The sequence below is a fragment of the Palaemon carinicauda genome, chromosome 24, assembly GCF_036898095.1.
Source record: "Palaemon carinicauda isolate YSFRI2023 chromosome 24, ASM3689809v2, whole genome shotgun sequence".
Taxonomy (NCBI): domain Eukaryota; kingdom Metazoa; phylum Arthropoda; class Malacostraca; order Decapoda; family Palaemonidae; genus Palaemon; species Palaemon carinicauda.
In genome coordinates, this window is record NC_090748.1 from 75,583,463 (window position 1) to 75,595,962 (window position 12,500).

At 33.9% G+C, this 12,500-nt stretch overlaps 1 long non-coding RNA gene across 1 annotated transcript in view; it reads left to right on the top strand.

Annotated features, from left to right (window-relative positions):
- The window catches only part of LOC137617872 (uncharacterized), a 97,102-nt gene that overhangs the window by 199 nt on the left and 84,403 nt on the right, over positions 1–12,500 (top strand). The window lies entirely within an intron of this gene.

Sequence of the window (12,500 nt, forward strand, 5' to 3'; positions counted from 1 at the left end):
ATCATCATCATCATCATATTAGTGTTGGATTTATTTTTATTGTTGTATGTTTTTTTTATTAGGATTGGAAGCTATTTATTTAACAGGGTGTGTCTGGTATCATTATCAATAATAGATTATTGGGACGTCTGTCAGTGATGCTATAATGCTAATTACTTCAGCTTAGATAATCCATTGTTACGTAAATGCAGAGGCATTTAACATAAATGACATATGTCCTTGGCTTCACAAAACTAAAGAGTGCGTCGATATGATAAAGAGTTGACATGGTTTCACTTATTACGGTCCGCCCATTCCCACCCATTTATACGAGTTTCCCAGAGTACCGTGAAAGAGTGGTTATATTTAGCTTGGGCGGGCAAATTGCCAGTGGGTGGCGGGAGGTTTGTGAGGTTGTATGTGCCAATTTATTTTGACCTGCCCTCTGGCGTATAGTGACAGTTCATGCGGGCTTGGCTGACAGGGTCCCCCGAAGAAATGTGAAGAGGTGGGAAAACACTGTCGTGTTAACAGCGGTTCAAGCTCTGTTTTAGGAGGTTGTTGTTGCATTACCATTGCATAGTAATAAGTCTTTGATGGTTTCACTTTATCAATCGTTTTTCTAATTTGATTTAACTGCTTTCTGTCCTCAGGGTTAATATATGTTTAGGTATGGTTGAGGCGCTTTCCATAATGACTCAAGTGCAACTTATAATCCCATGAAATGTAGATATATAAAGAACTAGTGTTTATAGTTGTTGATTGGCTTTTAAAAGAGTTATTTTCATATAAACGCCTGATATGGAATTTAGTTTGGCAAAGGAATGATGTCATAAGTACTAAGATTCACCATATTGTCACGAATATAGTTTTTCGTAATTCCCAGGATATCGTTTAGAGAATATTCAATTGCATCAAATATATTTCTCTATGTAATGGTCTCTTACCATTGACGTCAATAGAATTCTATTTTGGTAACGTGAATCCCTTGTCGTAGAAATATTAAAAAAACAAAATCAGAAAAAAGAGATTTGTTTATTCTTTTATTGTGGAGAGTTATTTTTTTTTTTTTTTTACAAGAACATGACTGCAACTCTCGGTGTAAAGATTATTTTCGTTCCTGTACTTGTTTTTTTCCCTCGCATTTTGATTTAAGAAACATATTTGTCTGTTTAATTTTTTGGGGGGGCAAGTACAACAAAAGAATCGCCTAGTTCTATTGATATTTAATAGCTGTATTAATGTATACTTCCATATATTGACACTGGGGCCATGTTGCTATTAGTAAGGAGAGTTTTTGTTTTGCATTTAAGGATGCTGTTTGCAGATCTTATATATAAGAAATAGATTATGTGCGTTCATAATTTGGTTATGGTATCTATGTTTGATGTAGGATTTTATATATACCACTTCTTCTTCTTCTTCTTCTTCTTCTTCTTCTTCTTCTTCTTCTTCTTCTTCTTCTTCTTCTTTCTCTCTCTCTCTCTCTCTCTCTCTCTCTCTCTCTCTCTCTCTCTCTCTCTCTCTCTCTCTCTCTCTCTCTCTCTCTCTCTCTCTCATATATATATATATATATATATATATATATATATATATATATATATATATATATATATATATATATTGTAGTTTACGATATGGATATTTGTACGATAGATTTGTTATTATCTGGCTTGGTGTTTATTCACATAATGACTTTAGCAATTACAATTTAATTTGCTTGTTAGACAGGTTCGATCATGAAGGGTATCATTATGGTCGTTAATTTTGATTTTTTTTTTTTTTTTATGGAAGCTTAGCCTTGATCCTCTAAGAAACCCTGTTATTAAGATTTTTAAGCCCGAAGGAACACTGGTATTATTTCTCCATCACTGTCGGATCTAAAGATTTTTTCTATCATAATGTGACTGACAGACTTTCCTCATAGATTATATTCCGTTAATATACGACGAAGCTATCTATACAAAGGTAACCATCAAGCAGTGATTCTTGTTTCTTGTTTTGTTGTAGAATTTGTCATACAAAAGCCATTCTGGTTATATGATAAAATGAGATGAGAGTAGAGTGAGGGAGTAGTCATTATACTGACAAGAACGCCCCGGTCAAAAACTGTTCTTTTACATGATTGCCACTTGAGTCATTCCCATCAAACTCTGGTCCAATGGCCGAAAGTATAGAATAGAAACGACACTGCTGCTTCTGCTCTACTGTAGAGTTAGAAGTCACCTTTGGCATTTTCACCGTTGTTATTCAAGCACTGTAAACTGAAAAGAAAAAATTCAAATATTTCCAGTGCAGCGCTAGTGTGTTATGAAGCCATTTGAAATTTAGATTTAATTCTTTTTCCTTTGCCTCGGGGAGTTTGCTCCATTATTCCACCATTTCGCATTGACTTAAAATAATTTTAAATCAGACATTACACTCTTTAGCGAAATTAATCAGGAATAATGCTGGGGATGTACGATTTAAATCCTACGCCATCACCTTGTGGATGCTGGTTGCCTGGTTGCCACACATGGCCAGGTTTTGATATGTGGCCATGGGCCCAGGTCTAGTCTTCGTAATGGGTTTTGAGATTAGCCGTTTCACCTAAAATACTATAATAGGATAGTCTTTTTAAGTAGATCATAAAGTTAGTTTTATTCTTTACTTTGATGTGTTGTACATATTAGGAAGACTGCATCATGTGCCCTTTTTATCATACAGTATATGCTGCAGAATTTTTTTTGTTATTCGAAAGAAATTGTCATTGCTTACTTGAAGATAAAATACAAACTTGGTGATTTTTAACTGTTTTACCTTATAGATTAATTTTAAGAGAACCGTTTTGGGTATTAAATTCTGTCAAGAAGTTGCCAGTAATATTACCTAACTTTATAAAGCCAAAGTAAACGGGGTATTAGAAATAACATTTTAAAAGAATCGTTCCATTATCATATAATTTATTGAAAAAAAGACTTTGAATAACACGAGTGACTGCTGTATTACATAATGTGAATGAAGCCCCTAGTTATAGTCAGTTGAGGTGAAATGCTGCTTTGCTACACATGTTAAGAAATGTAACCTTTCAACATAGGTAGGAATTAGATAAATAAGCAATTTTAAAATTTTAGTTAAAAGTTACATAAATGGTCAAACTCGAGAGAAAGGTGTTCTCTATCTGGACTTTAAAGGCTGTAATATTAGATAGAATGGTTTTGGGCAGAAAGGGCTAAATAGGATACTGTATTGTATTATGGCTTTAAAAGCGTGTGGAACGATTTTGGTAGCATACTGCATTTAAGCCTGATTACATAAGTAACTGTAATAAATATATACCTCGATTGTGAAATGTTCAAGCAGAATTGTTTCTTATCTTTGCATGGCTGAAAACACTTAGCCCTGTGCTGAAAATTAATAACTCCAGTGATGTTAGTAATAAGAGTAAAGACTTTGGTTAGGTTTTAGAAGATTCTTCATCTTTCGCTAAATAATTGCAGTGGTAGTAGCATTGTTTGAGAGATTATCTCTTTTATGTTGTGTGTATTGGCGAGAATTACATATCAAGTGTGTTTGTGTGTATAATATATATATATATATATATATATATATATATATATATATATATATATATATATATTTATTTATTTATTTATTCTACAGCTACCCTGCTATAATTGTCGTGCACAAATTAGTATTTCATTGTGATTCTTAAGCTATATTTATATGTGAGAGAGAGAGAGAGAGAGAGAGAGAGAGAGAGAGAGAGAGAGAGAGAGAGAGAGAGAGAGAGAGAGAGAGAGAGAGAGAGAGAGAGAGAGTATATATATATATATATATATATATATATATATATATATATATATATATATATATATATATATAGTGTTTGTATATGTGTATGTGTGTGTATGTGTGTCCATGAATGAATTCAGTGTGTTTGAAGTCGAAGCTATCATTAAAAAAAACAGAGATGGAAGGCCCCTGAAAACGATGGAATAACAGCAGAGGTGATATGGCCGAAAATGAAGTGACTCCCAGAATACTTACAAAATTATTCTGTAGAATGTGGTGTGAATAAGCAAAAGATGATGCGTGGGAGCTGGGAGTTTTGGTGGAAAAAAAAAATAATAAAGAAAAAAAAATCTGACATTACAATAATTACAGAGGCATCACACTTACGTCTGTTGTCATTAAAATATATACTATGCTCATTCTAAAGAGACTGTAGTGTAAGATTGATGAAAGGCTGAGAGATGAACAAGCAGGATGTAGAAAAGGTTGAAGTTGTACGGACCAAATTTTCATTTGAGACATCATGTACAGCAATGTGTAGAATATAGAAATCCACTTTTGATGACGTGTGGACTATGGAAAAGCCTTTGATAGAGTGCACCGGCCAATTTTGTGGGGAGTCAGGCGTTATTAAGGAGTTCCTGTTAAATATGTAAATTTGATTAAGTTTGTCCATAAGCATAGCAAATGCAAAGTTAATGTTAGTGGATCCCTGCCAGATTAATTTCCAGTGAACATTGGAGTGCTCCAAGGGAATGTGTTGTCACTAATGTTGTTTATCCTCCTCATGGATTTTGTAATGCATAGAACAGTAACGGCGGGGAAGGATTGGACTGGATTTTTAAAGTATGCTGATGACGCTTTCTTTATTAGCAAAACGCCACAGGACTTACAAAGCTTGCTTACCGGTATACATGAGGAGGTTTGGCTCAAGATAAATAGAAGAAAGACAGAGATGATTATAATGGAAGATGAATTTTCATTGGAAGGTGAAAGGATTTATGAGATGGAATCATTTAAATATTTAGGAACTATGATCTCCAGTACAGGGTCTTTAGAATTGGAGTTTAATGAAAGATTAAAGAAAAAACAAATCGGGCAATGGCAAAGTTAAATCAAATTTGGAAATCAAATTGCCTGAAATTACATGTATGAACATGAGTCGTGGTATGACAATGAACCAATATCCAGCAGATTTTCTAGATTTGAGAACAAAGCCCTCGGAAGAATATTGGGAGGTAAATGACAGGATAGGATTAGAAATGAAACTATAAGAGAGATTACTGAAGTGTCATATGTGGATGAGATCATCGTGAGGAGTAGAGGGAGATGGTTTGGACATGCTCTTTGCACTCCCAAGAGAGACTAGTTCACCAAACTTTCAACTGGGCTCCACAAGGCACTAGAAGAGTTGGATGACACAGGCCTACATGGCTGAGGATTATGAAACGTGACGTGGGAGAAGATCAATGGAGAGGTATTGAATTAAAAGCTCATGATAGAGACGACGGGCGACTTTGCTTCAATGGTCGTTGAAGGTGAAAATGATAATGATATATAGTAATAAGTGGGAAATTGATGTGGGAAGATTCACGTAAATTTTGCTTCGTTTTACCGACATGGAGTGGTGTTAATAAGATTCGTATATGGATAGTAATAGAGCTTACAAACATTTGGATGATTGTTCGATTACTGATGCATAGTTCTAATGATTATATTTTAATTCTTATCACCGAAGAAAAATTATACAAGCGCTGCAGTTGCGTTAACAACCAATTTTTCATACCATTACCGAATTGAATAAAAAAAAATCGGTGTTCGAAACAATGCATTTATAAGTGTAGTGTAGAATCTTCTACAGTTTCATGGACAATTCGTTAACTTGAACTTAGCTTTCGTGATCTAGAGATCAACATTCCTTTATTTATCTTCTCACTTTTGAAGTATGCTACTTAACATAACCAACCCATTACATCCAGGTTATTGTAAAGCATTTTCTCGTAGTTTTTGTAGCTGATGCCATAGGTCATGAAATCACGCAAACATTCTTATGTAAAGGTTGTTTTTTGTTCTCGATTATCAAACAAGAGACTTTTCACTATGTTCAAGCTTTGGTATTGCTAGTCGAAGTAACCTCATAACCTTGGATCTCATGGAGAAAGGACTCTGTATAAGAGGTTGAATTTCTTGATGTAATTAACTTCGTTCATGGTCAGAGAAATTGATTGATTGACTAATGTTTGTGTAATACGAGGGGTGAGCCGGTTTCCAACTGACGTCTGATAACTTGATAATCATGGTGATGACTTACTCTCCACAGTTCAATATTAGAAAGCCAATTTATCTGGATACGCCAACCCTGAAACGCTTGATTGTGTAAACATTATCCTCTCCACCTAACCCTCCCCTTCACTATCCCCCTTCCACTACCCGCCTTCCTTCCATCCTATCCGTGAGATGGATAGATAGGGGACGAAGAAAAGAGGGAGGCAGGCCCTGTTGTAAATGTAACGGGGAGTCAAGGCCGAGGAACCATTCAAATATAATAACGCTGTATACAATACAATAGACATTGTTTGATTGTGGGGTGTTATGGTTTTACTCAAAACCTTGAAATCGTTTTGGTTAGGATTTAAAGGAAAGAGAATAATGCATCTTTTTTTTTTAATGGTTGGCATTGACAAGAGGTTAGAAAAGGGATTGTTTAGGCTTATTAGTGAATGCAAGAGGAATCATAGGTTGATTTTTTTTTATTTTCAAGGAATAAACCTGGTAACATGTCTACGCGCACAACAATAAACGATACAAATAAAAGGGTGCTTTGTTCAGTTGATTCGAATAGTTTAGTCAATTAGTTGGCATAAACATTTTCTCTCTCTCTCTCTCTCTCTCTCTCTCTCTCTCTCTCTCTCTCTCTCTCTCTCTCTCTCTCTCTCTCTCTCTCATGTTTTTTCAAGTTAAGATCGTAGCCCACTTGGCTCGGAGCCGAGGAATCTGCGTTCGATTCGGTAGGAAAGGGACGTAATGGGCTTGTTTCCTTAAAATTCAGAATGCTTCGGTGGATTCGGTCTCTCTTTGCTAGTTGATTGTTTTAGGCTCCAATCGGGGATCTACGGATTGAGAGAAAGAAGACTATAACAAATAAGAGGTGCATGTAAAATGTTATACTGGAAATCTTACATGCAAATGCGGGATGTTCATTTAGTCTAGGGGGGGGGGGGGGGATTTTCCTCCAAGATGGGATAGGGATTTATCTTATATTACATATGACATGTGAGTCATACCTTCGTCTTTCCAAGGTAACCTGTCGAGTTTCCTTTGCTATTGTTATTTGAAACACAAAAAGCATTCCAAAGAAAATGTTGAATTATAGACATAAACATTGCATGGTAGAGGACAAAGGCTAGAAACTTGAATATTATTGATATTTTGCTTAATGCTCAGTATTTTACATCCGAAAAATATTTATGGTTTTGAGGTTGCATCTATTTGTAGTAGCAGTAGTGCTATATTTTCTTGATGTAGAAAAATATATTTAAAATTATTTATGCTGATGATTTATTAGTGCAATATCGGCTGTAAGAGATTTTAATAGTACGGTAAGAGTTTGAGGAAAACCGAGAAGATTGACGTTCAAGATGAATGTGAATAGAAATTAAGTGATGAGTGTGATTATACAGCTCTTAAATGAGTATGCTTTAGCATAAAATAGCAATAGTAGACGGACTACTATAAAATTAGATGCGATATATAGAGAAGAAAGGCATCGCTATTCAAGAGATGTTTAGTTCAGTATTATGTGGAAAGAGAAAGAATGAAGGGCAACACTCATAGGGTCATTTTCGATTTAAAGTTAAGAGGTTCCCATTGAAAGTGCACTCTTATATATGAACGAAGTAAAACTTCTTTGGTCTGTTATTTTTAAAGGACATGTATGTGGATAACCTAATCAAAATTGCCCAGTTAGCAAGTGATCCTGTGTAAGATAGCTTGAATAGGTAACGCAATTGAGATTGAAACATAAGAGAGCTTGACTTAGAATTTGGAGATGGGGGATTGAAGTGGCTGTTTATTTTTAATGATACTAATATATGCATTGTTATTGTTTTTGTACAATTTACGGAACAAGCTTAGAAATAAGCTTTTGGAGAATAGAATACTTGTATGTAAAACAGAAAATGTCGAGAAAATTACAAATCACAGTAGATATAGCGCAATAACAATACCCTCTTACATTAATAACAATTAACACTAGAAGATCCTTTATAGTAATTTATAATATATTGGAATAGTTTTAGTTTATTTATTCATAAACATCTGCATCAATAGCGTTAGGCATACCATTTCACAATTCACTGCTAAGAATTACAGATATTGGGCTTTGTGAAAGGGTAGAACTACAGGCTATTTTTTGTTTGTTCTCTGTAAAGCTAGCAGCACCCACTTGTTCTTTGGGTGCAGGTCCTATGGAAAATATAGCTAATATTCATAGCTTTTCATGTCGTTTTCAATTTCGTAGTATAATGGTATTCAAACACAAGTGAAATGTCAATGTTAGTTCCTGTTAATTATTTCTTATCAAAGGAAAATTATCATTATACAGTTAAGAATCTAGAAATTTAACAACCGGGTCTGGAAACATGGTTAGATAAAATTGGAACACTTTCTCTTAAGTATACTATATTGCATAGGTTTTTTCATACAACTTTCGTAACTCTGTCACCATTGTTGTAGTTTTACAATGTCACGTACAGGGATGTTATGCGAAAATATTTATATTAGTAATAAAATTGATAATAAATAAATATAGAACGGTGGTGCTTTGATAGCGGTCCAGCCTTATCTGCATTCCCTATTCAAAGGGATTTGGAGTAAATGATAGGTTTTTATGTATCCGTTGCATGAGTTGCTGAAACTTGATGGTGCATGGGACTTTTGTACCTTCCCGCTTATTTTACCGTACGTTATTTTACAACCTTGATGAAGGAATGCTTAAAGACCGGAAATACAGTAGTTTTGCCTTGTAGAGCACAAGCGCAGTATTCTAGTGTAATTTTGACAGGTTTTATATTTCGTGTGTGTAAATTTTAGCTCAGCTATATTGAATGTCTGGACTCTAGAGGCAAAGGAACCATTACACAAAACTGCTATCTTTTGTGTTTCCAGAAATAACTTTTAAATTTTCGTCGATGGAAAGATAAATGCCTGTAACTGTAAGACTGATGTGATTCATGATCAGTTGAAGGAAATTACACATATTAGCGTTTCAAGGCGTGTCTAGGTCGCTTATTAAAGTAAATAACCTTTTTACTAGCAACCGGACAACTTATATTGTACACAGTAAGATCAAAACCCTAGAGCGTATCAAACGTGTCTAGCGAGCTAAGAAAAAATTTATTTATACACACAAATGAGAGAAATATATATTCTTAAGAGAAGAAATATATATACTTTCAACTGGTCAGAAGACGAAAGGTAACAAGATCCCGAATGGACCGAATGTAATGACTTAAAAGGAAGTAAAGTCCCAAAGTAAATAACGAGATGATGATGCCGGAACAATAACGAAACGTCAAACTGAATACCAGTCACTTCATTTGAGAAAGGTGGATCGATAAATTACTTATATTTGTATATTAGTGCTTCAGTTCACCGATGGAACATTGGACTCGTGTTTGCAAGGTCTGTGGTTCAATCACGAGGCGTCATCCACTTTCGACCAGCATCAATACAAGAACATGGGTGAGCAATCTCGTCTCTGTGAGGGTAGCAAAGAATAAAAAAGACACCACCCACTAGAAAGGGAATGGGTCCGATAAGGAAATATCCTACTGTGTAAAACATAAGGTGCATCTGTACATTTGTGTGTTTGTGTGCAATACCATATACCCCTATCGCTTAGACTGCGTAAGGTATTTCTGAGCGTTTTCTGTAAAGGTAGATTATTGTTAATAGATTGAGGATGTTTCTCCCTTGAAAGGGTCTCAAGTATCCAATAGTTCGTCTCGATTCAATATCTAATTATAGTGTTTTATACAGCTGATGCCTTTGATATCGAAGAAGAAAACCGTCAATTAATGTACAATACTAGTAATTCTATTATTATTATTATTATTATTATTATTATTACTACTAGCCAAGCTATAACCATAGTTGGAAAAGCATGATGCTATAAGCCCAAGGGCTCCAACAGGGGAAAATAGCCCAGTGAGGAAAGGAAATAAGGAAATAAATAAAAGATATAAGTAATGAACAATTAAAATGAAATATTTTTAAAAACAATAACATTAAAACAGATGTTTTATATATAAGCTATAAAAACTTATGTCAGCCTATTCAACATAAATACATTTGCAGCAAGTTTGAACTTTTGAAGTTCCACTGATTCAACTACCTGGTCAGAAAGATCATTCCACAACTTGTCACATCTGGAATAATACTTTTGAAATACCGTGTAGTATTGAATCTCATGATGGAGAAGCCATGACTATTAGAATTATTTACAGGATGGAACTGTCCGAGAAGATGTGAATGTAAAGAATGGGCAGAATTATGATAAATCTTATGCATCATGCCTAATTAACTAATTGAACGACGGTGCTAGAGATTAATATCTAGATCAGGAATAAGAAATTTAATAGACTGTAAGTTCCTGTCCAACAAATTAAGGTGAGAATCTGCAGCTGAAGACCAGACAGAAGAACAGTACTCAAAACAAGGTAGAATGAAAGAATTAAAACACTTCTTCAGAATAGATTGATCACCAAATATCTTAAAAGACTTTCTTAATAAGCAAATTTTTTAGGGGGGCAATTGTAGAACTTTAAAACTGTATTGATGAAATGTTTTCATTTGGTACCAGTGTTAAAGCGAAATTACAGTACGGGCCAAGGTTCATTGTAACTACATTTTACTTTTATTTACTGAAGGATTTATTATTTATTCAAGGAAAGTAGTAACTGGATGGTGTCTGTGATTAGTGAAGGAGCGTAATTGTTGTATTGTGGGTTGAAGTTTTCCTTTATTTTGCAAAATCATCGGTAGGTAATGGTTGTGAGATTATCACCTTTCTAAGGAATTGGAAGGAAAATGAATAGGCAAGTATTCATAAAGATAAAATGCCTCGAACTGTCCTGTATTCGGTTGGTTTTATTTTAACAGGATAATGTAATTCCTTCTCTATCACGTAGTTCAGAAGGTATTAAATTCATGCGACATACCGAGACATAATTTCCTGATTTAATTTGCGAATTTATCGTTTTCAACATCACCATTACCTTTCTAGATTAAATATGCGCGATTTAATTAGATTTTTATTTAATACTTCGCTTGTCTAATTGGCACTTATTCCCCCTTGAATTTTAATCAGATATCAATAATTGCCTGCTGCGGCGGAATTTCCCAAGAGTATTTAATGCATGCACGTCATAATTGTCCTTTTAATTCGGAATATTTTTTTTTTTTCAAATAAAATGGGGAAAGTATTGCAACGAGTGTAGACTAAAGAATTTATTTTCATATGATTAGTTTTCATATTTTTTCTGATTTCATTTGACCATTTCTGTTGAACTGTAGTGTAAAGTATGATGGTTATAAGATTTTAAAAGAGCTCATTTTACACCATTTGTATGTAAAAACAAATGAGCATGGAATATTCTGGATATTGTATATAATTATTATTTATTACAAGCTTAGTTATTCGTGTCTGTGGTTATATTAGTCCTTTGCTTGGTTTAAGAAGTTGGGAATAATAAAAGGAGGACACTCATTTTGGTAACTATAGAATATGAGCGAGAAATGTTGATGGACAATTCTTCTTCTCCAAGAGAAGCATGTTTTGACATTTTAAGACTAAAGGAAGAGGATAAATGTCTTGTTTCGTTGTTCGTGCTATTGAAGACTGATCGAATTGGTTACAAAGGAATAACGTGGTCATTAAAAAAAAAATAAATAAATAAAAAATAAAATTTCTTTTTAGATACTGGATCAAGCTATTTCTTCCAAAATTTTTTTCACAATTTCTATACACACACATACATATATATATATATATATATATATATATATATATATATATATATATATATATATATATATATATATATATATTATATATAGATATAGATAGATAGATATGCAGAGCTATCAGATACATTTCTTAAACTTTTAGAATATTTTTTTTGTTGAGACTTTGAAATATGATTTTCTAAGATTATGCTGTCTTAAGAGCATCTTCTCTTCGTGTACATTGTCCCCAAGACTTTGAGAGTACATAAAAATGGTAACTTAATATTGAATATTAAATTCTTCTGTCTCTGAAAGGTGCAGTTTGTCACATTAGTAAAGACTGTAAGTGGTCGATTTCTTACATTAATTACTTCCGCCAACGAATATAGGAGGAGGTTATGTTTTACCCCTTGTTTGTGGGCGTGTTTGTGAACAGCTTCCTGACCACAATTTTAATCGTATGATAATGAAACTTACAGGGATCAACTGTTGTGTAAAAAGGTGGAATTTATTAAATTTTGGAAGATCAAGTCAAGGTCAAGAAAAATATCCAATTCACGTAATCAGCCATAAAAAATTGGACATCGTCACAGAGACTTCAAACTTTGTTCATATTTAAGTGTAGGAAAATCTACGCCAATTTATACATGTTAATGTCGAAGGTCAAGGTCGAGTCCAAGGTCAAGAAAAAGATAAAATTTCGGTCATCAAACACACGGCTACAATTTTAATCGTAAAGT